The 17068-nt window shown below is 36.0% G+C and overlaps 1 pseudogene; it reads left to right on the forward strand.

Moving 5' to 3' along the window:
• The first annotated feature begins 15307 nt into the window (after positions 1-15307).
• Positions 15308-16744, forward strand: LOC119819130 (annotated as a pseudogene).
• Positions 16745-17068: the final 324 nt, after the last annotated feature.

A 17068-nucleotide genomic window follows, 5' to 3' on the forward strand; every position in this document is an offset into this window, starting at 1 on the left:
ACATTATCTGTCAGCAAGGCAGGTACAGTCTGAGATACAAAAAACATATTATCTGTCACCATGGCAGGACAGTCAGAAGATGTGGAAAAACCATTATCTGTCAGCAAGGCAAGGACAGTCAGAAGATATGAAAACACATTGTCTCTCAGCAAGGCAGGACAGTCAGAGATGTGAAAACACATGATCTGTCAGCAAGACAGGTACATTCTGAAGATATGAAGGACCTTCCATCTACTTTGCATTTTTTAAATTCAGGCTGAACTAAATTTCTATTATTATTCCACAACTTATGTATGATTATGAACTGGATTATTTTCAAAGGTAGAAGTTTAATTTTAACTAGTGATCAGATTCATGAGAGAATCTAGGAATAATTGGGGAGAAGAAGACATGATCAAAATATATTGTATGAAAAAGTTAAAAAGAGTTAAAACAAAATGAATATAACAATAATAGTCACCTACAGACATTATCTGAAATTTCCTATTTTCTTCTTCTTAAAATTCTAAATAGTTAAACCATGTTCACATGCACTTGCAAATATTTAAATGCTTTTTCACCAAGTATTCTTATTTAAAAAATGTTAAACTAATGGATTATTGTTATTAGCATCACATAATAATCTCTGGGAACATGACAAAATTATTCTTAAAATTCTTTAAAGTTATAATCATTTCCACAAACCGAATAAAGAAAATTGATATTGATATTGCTCCCTTCTAAAGCAACCACACCTCTCCAGATAAGAATGAATATGAATACATTTTTTCTAAAAAAAAAAAAAGTGATGCTTAGGTAATGTAGTTACCATATGGCAACTTCTGCTTTGATCTACAGTATAAATTCAAGACTTGAAAACCAAAATAGGGACAATAAAGAAAACACAAACCGAGGAAATTTTGAAACAAGAAATATGAAAAAAATGATCAGGAACCACAAATGTAAGCATAAAAAGCAGAATAGAAGATTGAAGAGAGAATCTCAGTGCTGAAGATACAATAGAGGAAAATAGACTCATTGGTCAAGAAAACATTAAATCTACATTAAATCTAACAAAAGATTAACACAAAATATCCAGGAAATATGGGACACCATGAACAGACCAAACTTAAGAATAATAGGTATAGAAGAAGGAGAAGTATAAGTCAAAAATCAAAGAAATATATTCAAAAAATTAGAGAGAAACCTTTTCCAATCTAAAGAAAGATATGTAATATGGAGATACATGAAGCTACAGAACATCAAATAGACTGATAACAAAAAAGTTTCCTTGCCACATAATAATAAGACACTAAACATACAGAATAAGGAAAGATTATTAAACAGCTTGCAAAGGAAAAAGGCCAAGTAACATATAAAGGCAGACCTATTAGATTACACCTGACTTATCAATGGGAAAATATGAAAACCAAAAGGTCCGCTGGTCAAGCGCTTATGCAGACATTAAGAGATCATGGATGCCAGCCCAGACACTATACCAACAAAACCCCCAGAGAAGGACAAATCAAGATATTCCATGACAGAACCAGATCGTCACCAATACCTAGCCACACACTCAGCCCTATACAAAAGTACTAGAAGGAACAACTCCACCCACAAAAGCCAGCTACATCCACAAAAAACACAGGACATAGTCGATCTCACAGGCAGCAAATCCCATAGAAGTGAAAACACACACAATAACATCACCCACCAACAAAAACTTAAAATAACAAGAACTAAGCAATCACTGGTCATTATATCCCTTGTTATAAATGGTCTCAACTCACCTATAAAAATATAACAGGCTATGAAAACAAGAATCCATCCTTCTGCTGCATACAGAAATACCACCTCACCTCAAAGACAGACATTGCCTTAGAGTAAATGTTTTGGGAAAAAATTCCAATCAATAAACCTAAGAAAGAAGTTGGTGTAGTGATCCTAATATCAAGCAAAATAGGCTTTAAACTGAAATCAATCAAAAGAGACAAAGAAGAACATTTTATATTAGTCACAAGAAAAATCCATCAAGAGGAAATCTCAATACTGAATGTCTATGCTCCAAATTCAAGGGCACTCTAATATGTAAAAATACTACTAAGCTTAAAACACACATTAAACCCCACACACTAATAGTGGGAAATTTCAAAACTCCACTCTCACCACTGGACAGGTCTGTCAGACAGAAAATTAACAGAGAACTAAGGGAACTAACAGATTTACAAATCAAATAGTCTTAGCACACATCTACAGAACATTCCATCTAAGCATAAAAGAACATGCCTTCCTCTCAGCACTCTGTGCAACCTTCTCAAAAATTGATCACATATTAGGTAACAAATCAAACCTCCATGGATACAAAACAATTGATATAACTTCATGTATCATATTAGATCACCATGGCTTAAAGTTAGAATTCAACAGCAATACTAATTCCAGAAAGCCCACAAACACATATAAATTAAACAATGCTCACCTGAATCACTCAATGACTCAAGAAAGAAATAAAGGAAGAAATTAAAGACAATTCCTAAAATTCAATGAAAATGACCACACAACATACCCAAATTTATGAGACAAAATAAAAACTTGTGTTAAGAGGAAAGTTTAATAACATTAAATGTCTACATAAAGAAGTTGGAAATATTCCACACTAGTGAGTTAATAGGATTGCATCTGAAAAACTCTATACCAAAAGATGCAAACATTTCCAGAAGGAATATATGACAGGAATTATCAATTGATAGCTAATACCAACACTCCTCAAACTATTTCTACATAACAGAAAGAGAAGAAGAGAAAACATTGCCAAACACTTTTATGAAGCTACAGTTATTCAGATAACCAAACCACATAAAAACATTACTAAGAAAGAGAATTACAGAACAATCTCACTCATGAATATTGACGCAAAAAAATACTCAATTAAAATACTGGTGGAACCAAATCCAAGAACACATGAAAATAAATATCATCCACCATGATAAAGTTTGGTTTCATCCCAGAGATGCAGGAATGGTTCAACATACTTAAATCTGTCACATAATCCACCATATAACAAACTGAAAAGAAAACTACATGATCTCTCATTAGATGTTGACGAGTTTTCTGTCCTGACAGTTCCCACAGTTTTAAGTCGCAAAGAAATCACACAGAGGTCCACCTTAACTATAAACTTGTTGGCCATTAGCTCAGGTTTCTTATTAACTCTTATAACTTATATTAGCCCATTTTTCTTGTCTATGTTAGCCACATGGCTTGGTACCTTTTTTCAGTGAAGCAGTTACATGTTGCTTGCTCTGTGGCTGGTCAAGACAGCAGAACAAGCCTTCTTCCTCCCGAATTCTCCTGTTCTCATTGACCCACCTTTACTTCCTGTCTGGTTGTCCCACCTATACTTCCTGCCTAGCTACTGGCCAATCAGCATTTATTAAAAATATAATTGACAAATACAGGCCATTGTCTCACAGAAATTAGATGCTAAAATCCTTCAAAAATACACATAAAGTCTTGGAGAGAGCAGGATACAAGAAACATACTTAAACAGAAAAAAGACAATATGCAATAAGCCAATGCCATATCAAACTAATGGAGAAAAACTCAAAGCAATCCCACTGAAATCATGAACAAGACAAAGTTGTCCATTCTTTCCATATGTATTTATTATATTGCTTGAGGTCCTTGCTAGAGCAATATGAAAACAAAAGATCAAGGGGAAACAATTGGAAAAGAAGAAGACAACATCACTATTTGCTAATGATATGATGTTTACATAAGCAACCCCAAAAATTCTACCAAGGAAGTTCTACAACAGCTCATAACACCTTCTGTAATGTAACAGGATACAAGATATAACTAAAAAACACCAGTATCCCTTCTTTACACATATGATAAATGGGCTTAGAATGAATCAGAGAAACATCACTCTTCACAATAGCCAACAAATAACATAAATATCTTGGAATAATTCTAATAAACAAGTGGAAGACATGTATGACAAGAACTTTAAATATTTGAAGAAAGAAATTGAATAAGACACCAGAAAATGGAAAGATCTCCCATACTCTTGGGTAGGTAGAAATAGCATAGTAAAAATGACAATCTTACCAAGAGCAATATCTACAGATTTAATGCAGTGCTCATCAAAATTCCATCAAAATTATTCACAGACCTTGAAAAAACAATTTTCAACATCATGTAGAATAGCAAAAAACCCAGGATAGCAAAAAACATCCTGTACAATAGAGACTTCGGAAGGCATCACAATCCCTGACTTCAAACTCTACTACAGAGCTACAGTACTGAAAACAGCCTGGTATTGGCATAAATCAGACAGGAAGACCAATGAAATTGAATTGAAGACCAGATGTCAATCCACACACCTACGAACACCTAATTTTTGACAAAGAAGCAAGAAATATAAAGTGTAAAAACAAAGCATATTCAACAAATGGTGCTGGCATAACTGGTTATCAACATGTAGAAAATGAAATAGATCCATATCTAACTGAGTTGGATGCATATACCACAAGCAACAAAAATAAGCTGAGTAGGTTCTAGTTACATATATCTGCACATAAACATATGTGTAGACATAGGTATATAACAAAAAGTCAAGGCTATAAAATTAATACTTGTGGGGAATGGGAGGGTTTTGAGTGATGGTAACTGAGGTGTGGGGAGGGAAGTGTGAATATGAATGTCTTCTACTTCAATTAAAATCTTAAAATTGTCAGTGTGTTGGTGGTGCACTCTTTAATCCACAACACTCAAGAGGCAAAGGCAGGTGGATCTCTATGAGTTCAAAGCCAGCCTGGTCTACAAGAGCTAGTTCCAGGATAGGCTCTAAAGCTACATAAAAACCCTATCCTGAAAAAACAAAAACAAAACCAAAAAATTTAAATGTTAAGAGAAAATAAAACAATGTATTTCATATATAGGCTCTCTATATAGTGTGATTAATGGGGAACTTATTAGGTATGATAATTAGCTTTTATTATTTTATTGATTAAATTATTTACCTGGTAAGCATTTATGAATTCATTTATTTCTCTTGTTCTTGAGACTAGGATAATTAGTAATTCCTGAGTTCACAAAGGTATCATTTTATTCTGTCTATTGGAAAACTGACATAAAAGATACATATATTATAAAAACATTTAACTTATGCTAGCCCAACAACTTCCCTGTAATTAGTGTAGTATGTTGATACACTCAGGGGAATACTTCTCCACTGCTGGTTGGAGTGCAAGCTTGTATAGCCACTTTGGAAATCAGTATGGCTGTTTCTCAGAAAATTGGGTATCAATCTACCTCAGGACCCAGAAATACCACTCCTAGGAATATACATACCAGAAGGATACTTGCTCAACAATGTTTGTAGAAACATTATTCATAATAGCCAGAACCTGAAAACAACCTCGATGCCCCTCAACTGAAGAATGGATAATGAAAATATGGTACTTTTATACAATGGAGTATTACTCAGCTATAAAAAACAATGACATCATAAAATATGTAGGCAAATGGATGGAACAAAAAAAACTGTCCTGAGTGAGGTAACCCAAACTTGAAAGACAAACATGGCATCTAATCACTCATAAGTGGATATTAGATGTTAAAACAAAGGATAACAGGACTACAATTTATGGCTCCAGAGAAGCTAGGTAACAAGGGACACCCTAAGAGGGCTACATGGATCACCCAGGGAAGGCAAATTAGATGAGATCTGCTGGGTAAAATGTGAGCAAAGCTTAATCATTAAGGAGGATGAGATAGGTAATTAAAATATGAGGGAATGGGATGATTGAGATGGGGAGAGGAATTGATTGGGAGAGCAGTAAAAAAGGTATCTTTATGGAGAGAGTCACTATGGAGACAGAGAGAAATATGGTGCCAGGAAAATTCCCAAGAATACACAGGTTTGACCCCAGCTACGACTCCTAGCAATAGAAGAGAGGGTGCCTGAATTGGCCTTCCCCTGTAATCAGATTGGTGAATACCACAATATTATCATAGAAACTTCATCCAGCAACTGACAGAATCAAATGCCGAGATCCACAACCAAGCACCAGGCTGAGCTCCAGGGATCCAACCGAAGAGAAGCAGGAGGGGATATATGAGCAAGGGATCATGATGGAGAAATCTACAGAGACAGCTGAAACCAGCTCAAGAAACTCATGAACTCTAGACTTGCAGCTGTGGAGCATCCATGGAATAGAACCAGACCCTCCATATGTGGGAGGCAGTTTTGAAGATTGAACTATGAGGTACCTGACAGTAGGACCAGAATCTGTCCCTGGTGCTAGAGCTAGTTTACTGGAGCCCATTCCCTATGATGGGATGCTATGATCAGCCATAATGCATGGGGGAGGTACTTGATCCTGTTGCGACTTAATATGTCAGTCTTTGTTGACTCCACATGGGAGCCTTTAATCATGGGCAGGAGTGAATGAGGTGGGCTGGGACGAGAGGTGGAGGGGTCAGGAGGAGGTGGGGAGCTATGGTTGGAATGTAACATAAAATTAAAAAAATAAACTTAAATAAAAAGTAAAAATATTTTCCACAGTTTCATCAAACACTTGAAGTTAAAAATTTGCATTCTCTAGATTATTTTGTATCAACCACAGTCACATATCAGCCTAGGAGTTGGCAATATAGTATAAATACTAAGTGATAAAAATTGCATACAATTATGAATGCTTACAGCCTGATAAGTCATTTTCTAAAACTTAAGAGAAATACCTTTTATTCAATGAAATATAAGTGTATATCATTTACTATCATTTTTATGTCAATTTCATGTGAGCAGAAACCTGGATATTTAATAATATATAAAGCTACTTATACAGACATGTCAGTTTCAGAATCTATAATTTTAGCCATTGATAGATTCTAATTTACCTTGTAGATTCACAGCTTGTCTGAGTCAGTAAGAATGGTAATGTTTTAACCCTTCTCTTAACAACTCTTATTGTGATATCCATAAAGCTTCTGTGAAATGGCCATGTCCTTCTGGTATGCGCACAGGGGAGAGTATACATACCCTTCTCTGTGTTTCTCACAGATATTTTTAGCATTAACCTAGGGAAGCTTCTCTCTGGGTTGAGAAATCTTTTGAGAATCATTTTCATTGAGAAACTGATGTGGGACAATGGTCTTGTACCCTGTAAAGATTTGTTACTTGTATTTTAATAGAATTCTGATTGGCCAGTAGCCAGGTATTAAGTATATGCAGGGTGATGGGAACAGAATTCTGGGAAGAGGAAATTTCAGTTTGCAGTTGTAACCCAGTCACAGAGGAAGCAAGATGAGAATGCCTCACTGATAAAAGACGTCAAACCACGTGGCTGACACAGACAAGAATTATGGGTTAATGTAGGATGTAAGAGTTAATAAGAAGTCTGAGCTAATAGGATAACCAGTTTATAATTAATATAGACCACCATGTGTTTCTTTGGGACTGAATGGCTGAGGGACCTGGTGGGACAGAAACCTAAGTCAACAGAATGGTGCCAACTTGCATAACTAATCTACTTAAAACCTGAGAGTGTTTGGGAAACTAGTCTAGACACAAAAGAACAGAGTAGCATGGCTTCTTGGTATCAGCATTTTCTTAGATAGTCTCTCTTTGCTAGAGGCAAGTGCATCTCATTTAAGAAAAGCTTCCTGACAGGTTTGGCTGCAAAATTTTGCCCTTTTAAGAGGCTCTACTACTAAGTATTTAAATGTTATTTATGAATAGTCAACAGCATGCTTTTTGGTGGTGGCAGGGACCTTGAAACTCCATAGAGTTGTGACAATAAACATAGCTCAGGTCAGTACCTCTGTCATGAGGCTAGACTTTCAGAAATCTAAGAGTTGGGGTGGATCCATGTGTCAAAGCCACAACTTTAATCATAATCATGATTAAAGTTTAATCATATCGGTTAGCAAATTAAAGACTCATGTGGTCAGAAAAAGAGAGATATACAGTAAAGATAGATACAGATGAAGAAAACCTCTAAACAGTTTACAGTGTGTTTTAAAATATATGTAGGCTAGGGAGAGAAAAGAAAAAGAATAAAGTCCTTAAAATAAAACAGAAAGAAGAGAAGGGTGTGGTGGCATACAACTTTAATCCCAGCACTTGGGAGGCAGAGGCAGGCAGAGCTCCTTGAGTTCAAGGACTACCTGGTCTATAAAGTGAGTGCCAGGACAGCCAAAGATACTTAGAGAAACCTAATCTCAAATATTCAAAAATTAAAAATAAAAATAAAAGAAATAGATGTTAAAATAAAGCCACATGAAGATAGAAACTACCCAAAGAATCTGGATACTGTATGTTATTGTGTTGTTTGATAGCTGAGGAAGGAACAACAGCTGCTAAAAGACATTTGATTACAAATGATGCTGTATTAATACAACATATATATTTTGAAAATGCTTTGATTTTAAAATTTAAGTCAAAAGATATGGTACATTGGAGAAGAGGTTTTGCTGTTGTTTCTACAGGAAATGAGAGACTGTAGATTCATTATGGGTTAAGAAAAATCAGGTTTGAGTTGGAAGAGGGGCCACTTTTTGATTCCTAGCTGCCCAGCTAGCTTAGACCTGAAATAATCACACAGAAACTGTATTAATTAAATCACTGCTTGGTCCATTAACTCTAGCTTCTTATTGGATAACTATTACATACTAATTTAACCTATTTCTATTAAATTGTATATCTCCACATGAGAGTGGCTTACCAGAAAAGTTTTGGCATGTCTGTCTCTGGAGGCTCCATGTTTTCTCTCTGACTCCACTCTTCTTTCTCCCAGCAGGTTTGATCAAGGAAAACTCCCTGATAAATCTCTGTTAGGATCAGATGACCCAGATGTCTAAGTTCTACATCCAGAACAGCCTCAAGATTGCTGGCTGGGATGATCAAGTCTCACAGAATATTCCAGTCAGGACTTGGCCATAATCCTCAATTTTCTTTAGGTCTTCATGATATTATCAGCAACCCCAATCAGCAGGAAGTATCCTGGAAAACTATACCCACATGCTAAAAAAATGGACTATGGATGTTTGTCTTGGTTTAGAATGTTGGTTACAAGTTGTTATGGATAATGGTCAGGAAAAAGGTAAACAAAGGAGATTAGATTCAAAGTTATTGTTTTGAAAAACAAGTGTGGGAGAACATGAGAAAGAAAGTCAGGACCGTGAGGGATGCATTCACCCATGGAGACGGTGGGACAGAACTAACGGGAGATCACCAACTCCAGTTGGAATGGGACTGATGGAACATGCAACCAAACCGGACTCTCTGAATGTGGCCGACGGTGGAGGCTGACTGAGAAGCCAAGGACAATGGTGCTGGGCTTTGATTCTTCTGCATGGACGGGCTCTGTGGGAGCCTTGTCAGCTTGGTTGATCACCTTCCTGGACCTGGGGGGAGTTGGGAGGACCTTGGACTTAACATATAGTAGGGAACCCTGATGGCTCCTTGGCCTGGAGAGGGAGGGAGGGGGGTATGGGTGGAGGGGAGAGGAAGGAAGGGAGAGGACGAGGGGAGAAGATGGAAATTTTTAAATAAAAAATAAAATAAATAAGCCATGAAAAAAAATAAAACGAAAAAGAAAAACAAGTGTGTGTGGGTGGGGAGTTCCGTGGGACAATGATCTTTTAACCCTGTAAAGATTTGTTACTTGAATTTTAATAAAACACTGATTTAGCCAGGCAGGAAGTATAGAAGCAGCAGTGAGAACAGATCTGGGAAGACGAAATTTTCAGTTTGCAGATGTAACCCAGACACAGAGGAAGCATGATGGGAATGCCTCACTGATAAAAGGTACAAGCCATGTGGCTGACACAGACAAGAATTATGGATTAATGTAGGATGTAAGAGTTAATAAGAAGTCTGAGCTAATAAGAAACCAGTTTATAATTAATGTAGACCTCCATGTGTTTCTTTGGGACTGAATGGCTGAGGGACCTGGTGGGACAGAAACCTCTGTCAACAAGTAACTATTTCCACAGCTAAGACCACCATTGGAAGTTGACTACCAGACTTGCTTGATCATGCCTTTCATATCTCTTAATTGATATTTTCCCATCTTGAACTGTATTTGGTTATTTTTTAACTTAAATAAATCTGCTTGCAATGTATGTGTACACTGTTATAAATTCTATGTTCAATCCTCAAAATATACAGAAGTTTTCTTTCCATGACTCCTATGAAACATGAACATCTTCTGCAACAAAGCCAAACTCCTAAGGGTATTTTTATTTATTGCAATAAAATAAAAAAAAATGTCTGTTAGTGTAATGTTTATGTGTGTTGCTGAAGAAGATTCAAGATGTGGTATAATGAGAACTCTCACTTTAATGTGACTTGAAAATTAATAGAAGGCTTGGTATGATGTCACATGTCTTTAATCTTAGCCCTTGCGAGGCTGAGACAAGGAGATCACTATGAGATTGAGGCTTGTCCTGTTCTAAATAGTGAGTTTCAGGCCATTCAGCACAACATAGTGAGATTCTCTCCCAGGAAAACAATAAATAAATAAATAGTATTCTGTTATGCTCTATTGAATATATATATGTATATATACAGTATATATTATGTTATGCTGTATTGAACAGTTGTATGTTTGTGTAAAATGTTATAAAAATTAAAGAAAAGAAGTTGGCATAAAGGAATAAGCAACTACATACATAAAGGAAGGTGGGAAACTACAGAGAATCTGTCAACGTGACTCTGTTCATTTAGCAACATGACCTCACTCCATGCCATGAACCATATTTACATTTAAACACCTTAAACTTTTGCTTGCATGAGTATTCCTACACAAACTAAATAATCTGGTATTTATAGACATATAATATATGTGTATGCATATTAAGGATTATACATTAGTAATTAATGTGACTAACCTTATTGGGAAAATATGTTTCCATAGTTCTATAAGTTTAAATTCATAATAAAATTAATCTACAAGTTTAAATTTATTAATAAAATTAATCTTCACACATAAAGTTAACTCAAATAAAGATATAATTTCTATTCAATTTATATGGTTTTTATTTTGCTGTTATGCATGAAAATCACTATTTTTGCACACTAAGCTTCTATATAAAATACGCAGTTTGGAGACTTGCTTTTTAATGAAATTATTCTATTTGCAAAGGGTAGTATTTAGTAAAGAGACTCAAAAATGATCAAAGTTCTAAAGGTGGTTACTGTGTCCTTAACCCTAAAATGAATATCAATATCACCTTTCTCAAGACCATGGAAAAGCTTCTGATTGATTGCAAGAGTCAGAAGATGGAAAGAAAAATCTATAAAACTCTTTTCTTCTGAGTATGTCATACCTTTAAATCATGGCATGCTGCAGTTGTGGCTACCCGCAGAGGACTGCAAGTGCACACATGCACCATGCATGCATACACACACACACACACACACACACACACACACAGATACACATGCATCTTTACACTCACACACACGTACCACATAAAGGAAGAAGAAAATGAACTAGTTAGCAAGAAAAGAGGTGTCAATTGGAGTGGGAAAGGAAATAGGAGATAGTATTAGAGTGATGAATATGAACAAATAAATTGAATAAATTATGAAACTGACAAAATAAATAAAAACATTAGCAAAAAAGAAATGAAATTATCCTGGTACAACTCTGCCTTGAACTTAAGTGAAAAACTTTCTCCATATTTAGCTAGGCAGCTGCATCTATAACTAAGAAATCCATGCCTTCAAACGCTATACATTCAAAATATAGAAAGTATAATGTATTTTCCCTGCAATTATATTTTTATTAATATCTCTGCATATTTAAACAAATTTTATTAACATGTATGCATTGTGCATGGGAATGGATAGTATAATTATTTATCTTTAAGTATATTATATGCTCTGACTACATTCACATTTCGTCTTCTGTCCTCCTTTTTCCTTTCTGTTCGTGCCCTTTTTCCCAAATAGTTCCTTCTTCTATGTCTACATCATATGGGTGCATTAATGTTTGTGTTGCAATAATTGTTTTGAGGTATACCACCATACTCTGGTTTATATGATTTCTATCAGTATTAAAATTAAGTATTACCATTGAAAATCACTTTTTTGTTGCCTCTACTGATGGACAATTTTCTGTAAACACCGAAAGTTCAATGAAAAATAAGGTTAACTAATATTCCATAAAATTAAGTTAATATTTTGGCTATTTTGCATCTTCTCTCAATATTATTTGTTAGCAAAGCTGCTTTAAACATCAGTGTGAAGGGAATTTTTAGCATTCACATGTATATGACTTACATTTGTATGGCTCATAGAGTCTTGTGAAAATTTTAAATAAGGCAGTAAAATACCTATAATAAATGATGGTAGAAGAATTAATAAACAACAAAATCATAGTGAATTTTGACCTCAAGTTAAATCATAAATACAGAATAATTTGAGACTACTAGTCTAACTACAAATGAAATTCCAAAATTTGATGGGAAAATGTAAGAGAATGTTCTCTTATCTTTAGAGTTTCTTAAAATGTATTATGTTACTGATCAAAAAAATTACTGGGAGGATTTTGTGTGGTTTCAATGAACATAAATACACGTGGAATCATGATAAAATCACGACAGTCAGATATTCATTTTCAAACGCTGTATATTTTGTGGTGAGAATATTGAAAATCTCTTTCAACTATGTTGAAATATATAGTACACTGTTCTCACTTTATTCATTTTACTTTGTTATTGTGCACAAGAGTGCGTTTCTCATCCTTTCTAACTAGATTTGATACAGTGATTGACAAACTTCTTGTTTCCTTCTCATTCTACCCTTTCTATTTGCTGGTAACCATTGTAATTTCTTCTGGGATCAACTTTTTAAGTGTTAGAAATGAGAGCTAGAGGTTTAACCTTCTATGCCTGGCTGTTTTCACATAGTTTTCTCTAGTGTCATCATCTTTCTATTTTCTAATGATCAGATTTCGTTCTAGGTTATACTGAAGAAAATTCAGTTACAATAAAGTAGAGCAAAGCTCCAAAGAATCCTCAGGTAAAGCATCCTGGGAGAAATGACAATGAAGTTGAAATTAAAATTTAGAGGATGAAGATTATCTCACTTCATTTTGCAGGATTTGTAAGTTCAGGATTGGTTAACAAGGCTAAGCAGGGGGGCATGGCACCGTTCTGTTATATGTTGTACAAATCATTTTCTCTGTCATCCAAGCAACATCTCCTTTGAGAATCTAGGTGGCCTCCTGAGCATTGGACTAGCACAAAGGAACCGTGGCTACTGGCTTTCCAGTGTGCCTCCTGCGTGATGCAACACCACCCTCACTGCATTAGAGGTTACAGAACAGTGTCACATATGGAGAGAATGAAGGCAAGTGAGACATGAATGTTGAACACAGAGAAATGACATAAGCTATATATTTGAAAGATAACAAATAGATATCTGAACAGGTTGATTTGCTAGTTATGAAGTAATTATTTCTAAATATCTTATTGTTCAAGAAAGAATTATGTTATTTTGTGTAATGAATGGGTCATGCTCTGTATGTTACTTGTGGTACAAATTGCAAAGACTGTCCTAGGAAGACAGTTGAAGAAAATGAAGTTTGGACAATAACTGTGAGTAAGCTTCCATGTAAGCATGGACAATGGCTTTAAGTAAAAATTGAAACTATCTATGGACTGCTTGTGAAAATACACAATATGTTAAGAGCTTCTGATCTACCATAAGCACTGACTGTCCATCTATTGGCTTACTGTAAGTTCTTTCTTGTGCTCAGAGTCTGAAGAATGAGATGACATAGGATGGGAAAAGTGGAAAACTAACAAGACTAGAGTTAGTAACTATTGATGAAACATTGTAGTTAAATAAATCCAGGTGACAAGGATCCTTTTGGGGCCTCTGCTATTTATGAATGGGTGATTGATGATGTACCAAACAAATTATCAGCAAATATGTACATCTATCAACCTAGGAAAAGGTGTCTTAGAGAAAGTGGCTTTGCTTCTTTTCTCTTGAGACAGAAATACACATTTTCATCATGGAGATGTACTTATAGGAGACAATGATATGCTTGCAATTATTGCACATATTTACCAAGGTCAGATGTGTTATTTTTGTCAGTAAAGTTTCTTTGATAAACTATAAGGGGAAAAAGTGTGCTAATTTGCCTTTCATGGTCACAGCTGTGCTTAAAGTACTGCCCTGTTATGTACAAATTGTCAATTTTATGCTTGATTACCTAGTACCAGATAAAGAGGTTAATTCTGTTTATTAAAACATATAGAAGAACATAATTTTACAGTAATCTCTTTCCCTGAACATATTAAATCTCAAATTTAAGCCATCTATACTAAATTTTCAGGTCCTCAAAATGAAACTCAAGCACATTGTCAGCTCACTTTTTCAACATGTAATGTGGTAGAAATAGCAAAATTTCCCAAACAGAAAAGTTTTCATTCACATCATATAGATATGCCATTACATATCATTCATTACACTGCAAAGGCAGCCGCTGTTCTCCTGATGGTAGCTAATTATCAGTAACCCAACTGATCACACCTTCTCCTCCTCTCTTCCTAGGAGGGCAACTCTAATGCAACCAATCTACTTCTGCCTCTCTTATTGTGTTTGTTGAGGATTTCTGGGTCTTAAAATCAACCACCCCTGCACATGGAAAATTTTATGTTTTACAAAATGAATGGCCACCAAATGCTAAAATAGAAAATGAAGAAGACATTTAAAAATGTATATTTCCCCTTGAAGATAAGAAATATGTATAAATTTGACTTTTATGGGTGTCAAAACATATCATGTCTATGACATTGTTTGCTCTTATTATATCTTATTTGAATACTCAATTGTTTAGTTATAATTGTTTAGTTATAACAAAGATTAACATCAGTGTTTTAAATGATGTTATATTAAAATATCTTCTAAAGGTTGTAGTATTGGCATATTTTATATTTAAGTCTTTATAGATTAGTTCAGTTTCTCAAAAATCATTGGCATAAACAATATATATATTTGTCTTATTAAGTTCATTTTCTGAAGAAAATGACAAATATATCATAAGGCTTAATTAAATATTCAATCGACAAAATCAACAATTAACTAATGTAATGTATTTGATATTTTCTTTTGCAGAAAATGTTGCTGATGCTCCATGAGATGGGTTAGATTATCTGAGCCTTTCTAGTATTTTGGAGATGTAGGTTTCTAGATTCCACACATAAGAACCTTGGAAGAAATGCTTTGCAATCCTATCTCTGCATTTTGGAGATTATCCTAGTTATTATCAACTAACCTTAAAACACCCCTAGTTTTAACATGGTAAACAATACCACACATCACTACATTTCATTTTTCTACTTGGTTGGTATTCCTGGCTTGGAAAATTTTCATTGCTTCATCAGCATTCCCGTCTGCTTCCTGTTTGTCCTGACCTTGCTGGGGAACACCATAATCCTTGCTACTGTCAAGCTAGAACCAAGCCTCCACCAGCCTATGTATTTCTTCCTTTGCATGCTGGCAATGACTGATATGCTTCTTACGTGCTCCACAGCCCTGAAATTTTTTGATATTTTTTGATATTTGATATTGCTTGATATTTTTTGGTTTGATAAACACTGGATTGAGTTTGATGTCTGTCTAACACAAATGTATTTTATCCACACACTTTGCATTTTTGAATCAGCCATCCTGGTGGCCATGGCTTTTGATCGCTTTGTGGCCATTTGTATCCCACTGCATTATTCGACCATCCTTACATCTTCTATGGTTATTAAACTGGGCTTAGTTGGGTTGAGCCGAGCTCTGTTCATGGGTTTGCCTTGCATTATTTTGATTAAGAGGCTGCCCTACTACACAAGCTATATTATCCATCATGCCTACTGTGAGCACATGGCTGTGGTGAAGTTAGCCAGTGCTAACACTCTCATTAACAGAGCATATGGAATCTCAGTGGCCCTTTCAGTGATAGTGTTAGATTTATTGCTCATAGCCACATCCTATGTAAAAATTCTCCAGGCAGTGTTCCGGCTTTCTTCCAAGAATGCCCGCTCTAAAGCCCTGTGTAGTGGAATTTGGCGGGCGACCCGGCGCCCTGCGGGTGGGAGGGAGGGGGAACGTGCGCCGCGGGGGCCGGAGCGAGGTGGTCTGGGCACACGCGGGCAAACAGCTCCTGGGCGGGGCAGTGCAGCAGACCTGGCGCAGTAGAGGATACTGCGTCGTTTGGCCACGGGCTGTCTCCGTATGGAGACCAGGAAATAATAAAGAAGAGTGCGAGCTCCGGCTCAATCAGTTGAATTAGAATTAGGGCCGTTCAGCCCGCCTGTGAATAGAGAGCAGACCGCAGCATACTTACTGCCTTTGGGATTTTGTCCCACGTAAATTTTTTAAGTGGATTTAGTCACCACGTTGGAGCGCCAATCTGTAGTGGAATCGGGTACAGGTAAACGTACCGGCAAATGCCGGCGGTACCGGCGGTTGTAGGGGTTAGGGAATAACCACGATAGTCCTTTTATAATTAATCAGTTTTAATACAAGGGGAGATAAGGGAACTTACAGAACCAAGGGTCCAGCGGAGCAGAAGGTACGCCGGGGAGAGCAAAACGGGGCTCCTTCCGGTGCCCCGATCCTATTTAAGGGGAATGCTACTCCGCTGGGGCAGCCACGCCCCTGAACTCAGGGATTGGGCCAGCTGCCCCAACAGCCCTGGGCACCTGTGCTGCCCATGTCTGCACCAAGATGAGAATGCCTCACTGATAAAGGTACCAAGCCATGTGACTAATACAGACAAGAATTATGGGCTAATTTAAGATATAATAATTAGTTAATAAGAAAACCTGAACTAATAGGCCAATCAGTTTATAATTAATGTAGGCCTCTGTGTCTTTCTTTGGGACTTAACTTCTATGGGACCAGGCAAGACAGAAACCTCTGTCAACAGTAATGAACAAACATTTTTGTTTAAATGACAATATTTTTAAGATATGCAAACATCAATTATTAGGTTATTTTGTTATTTCACCTGCAACTATAAAACATACATTTTTATAGTACATCCACTAATATTTCAGATTATGAACA

Source organism: Arvicola amphibius, chromosome 1 (genome assembly GCF_903992535.2).
Source record: "Arvicola amphibius chromosome 1, mArvAmp1.2, whole genome shotgun sequence".
NCBI classification, from domain to species: Eukaryota; Metazoa; Chordata; class Mammalia; order Rodentia; family Cricetidae; genus Arvicola; species Arvicola amphibius.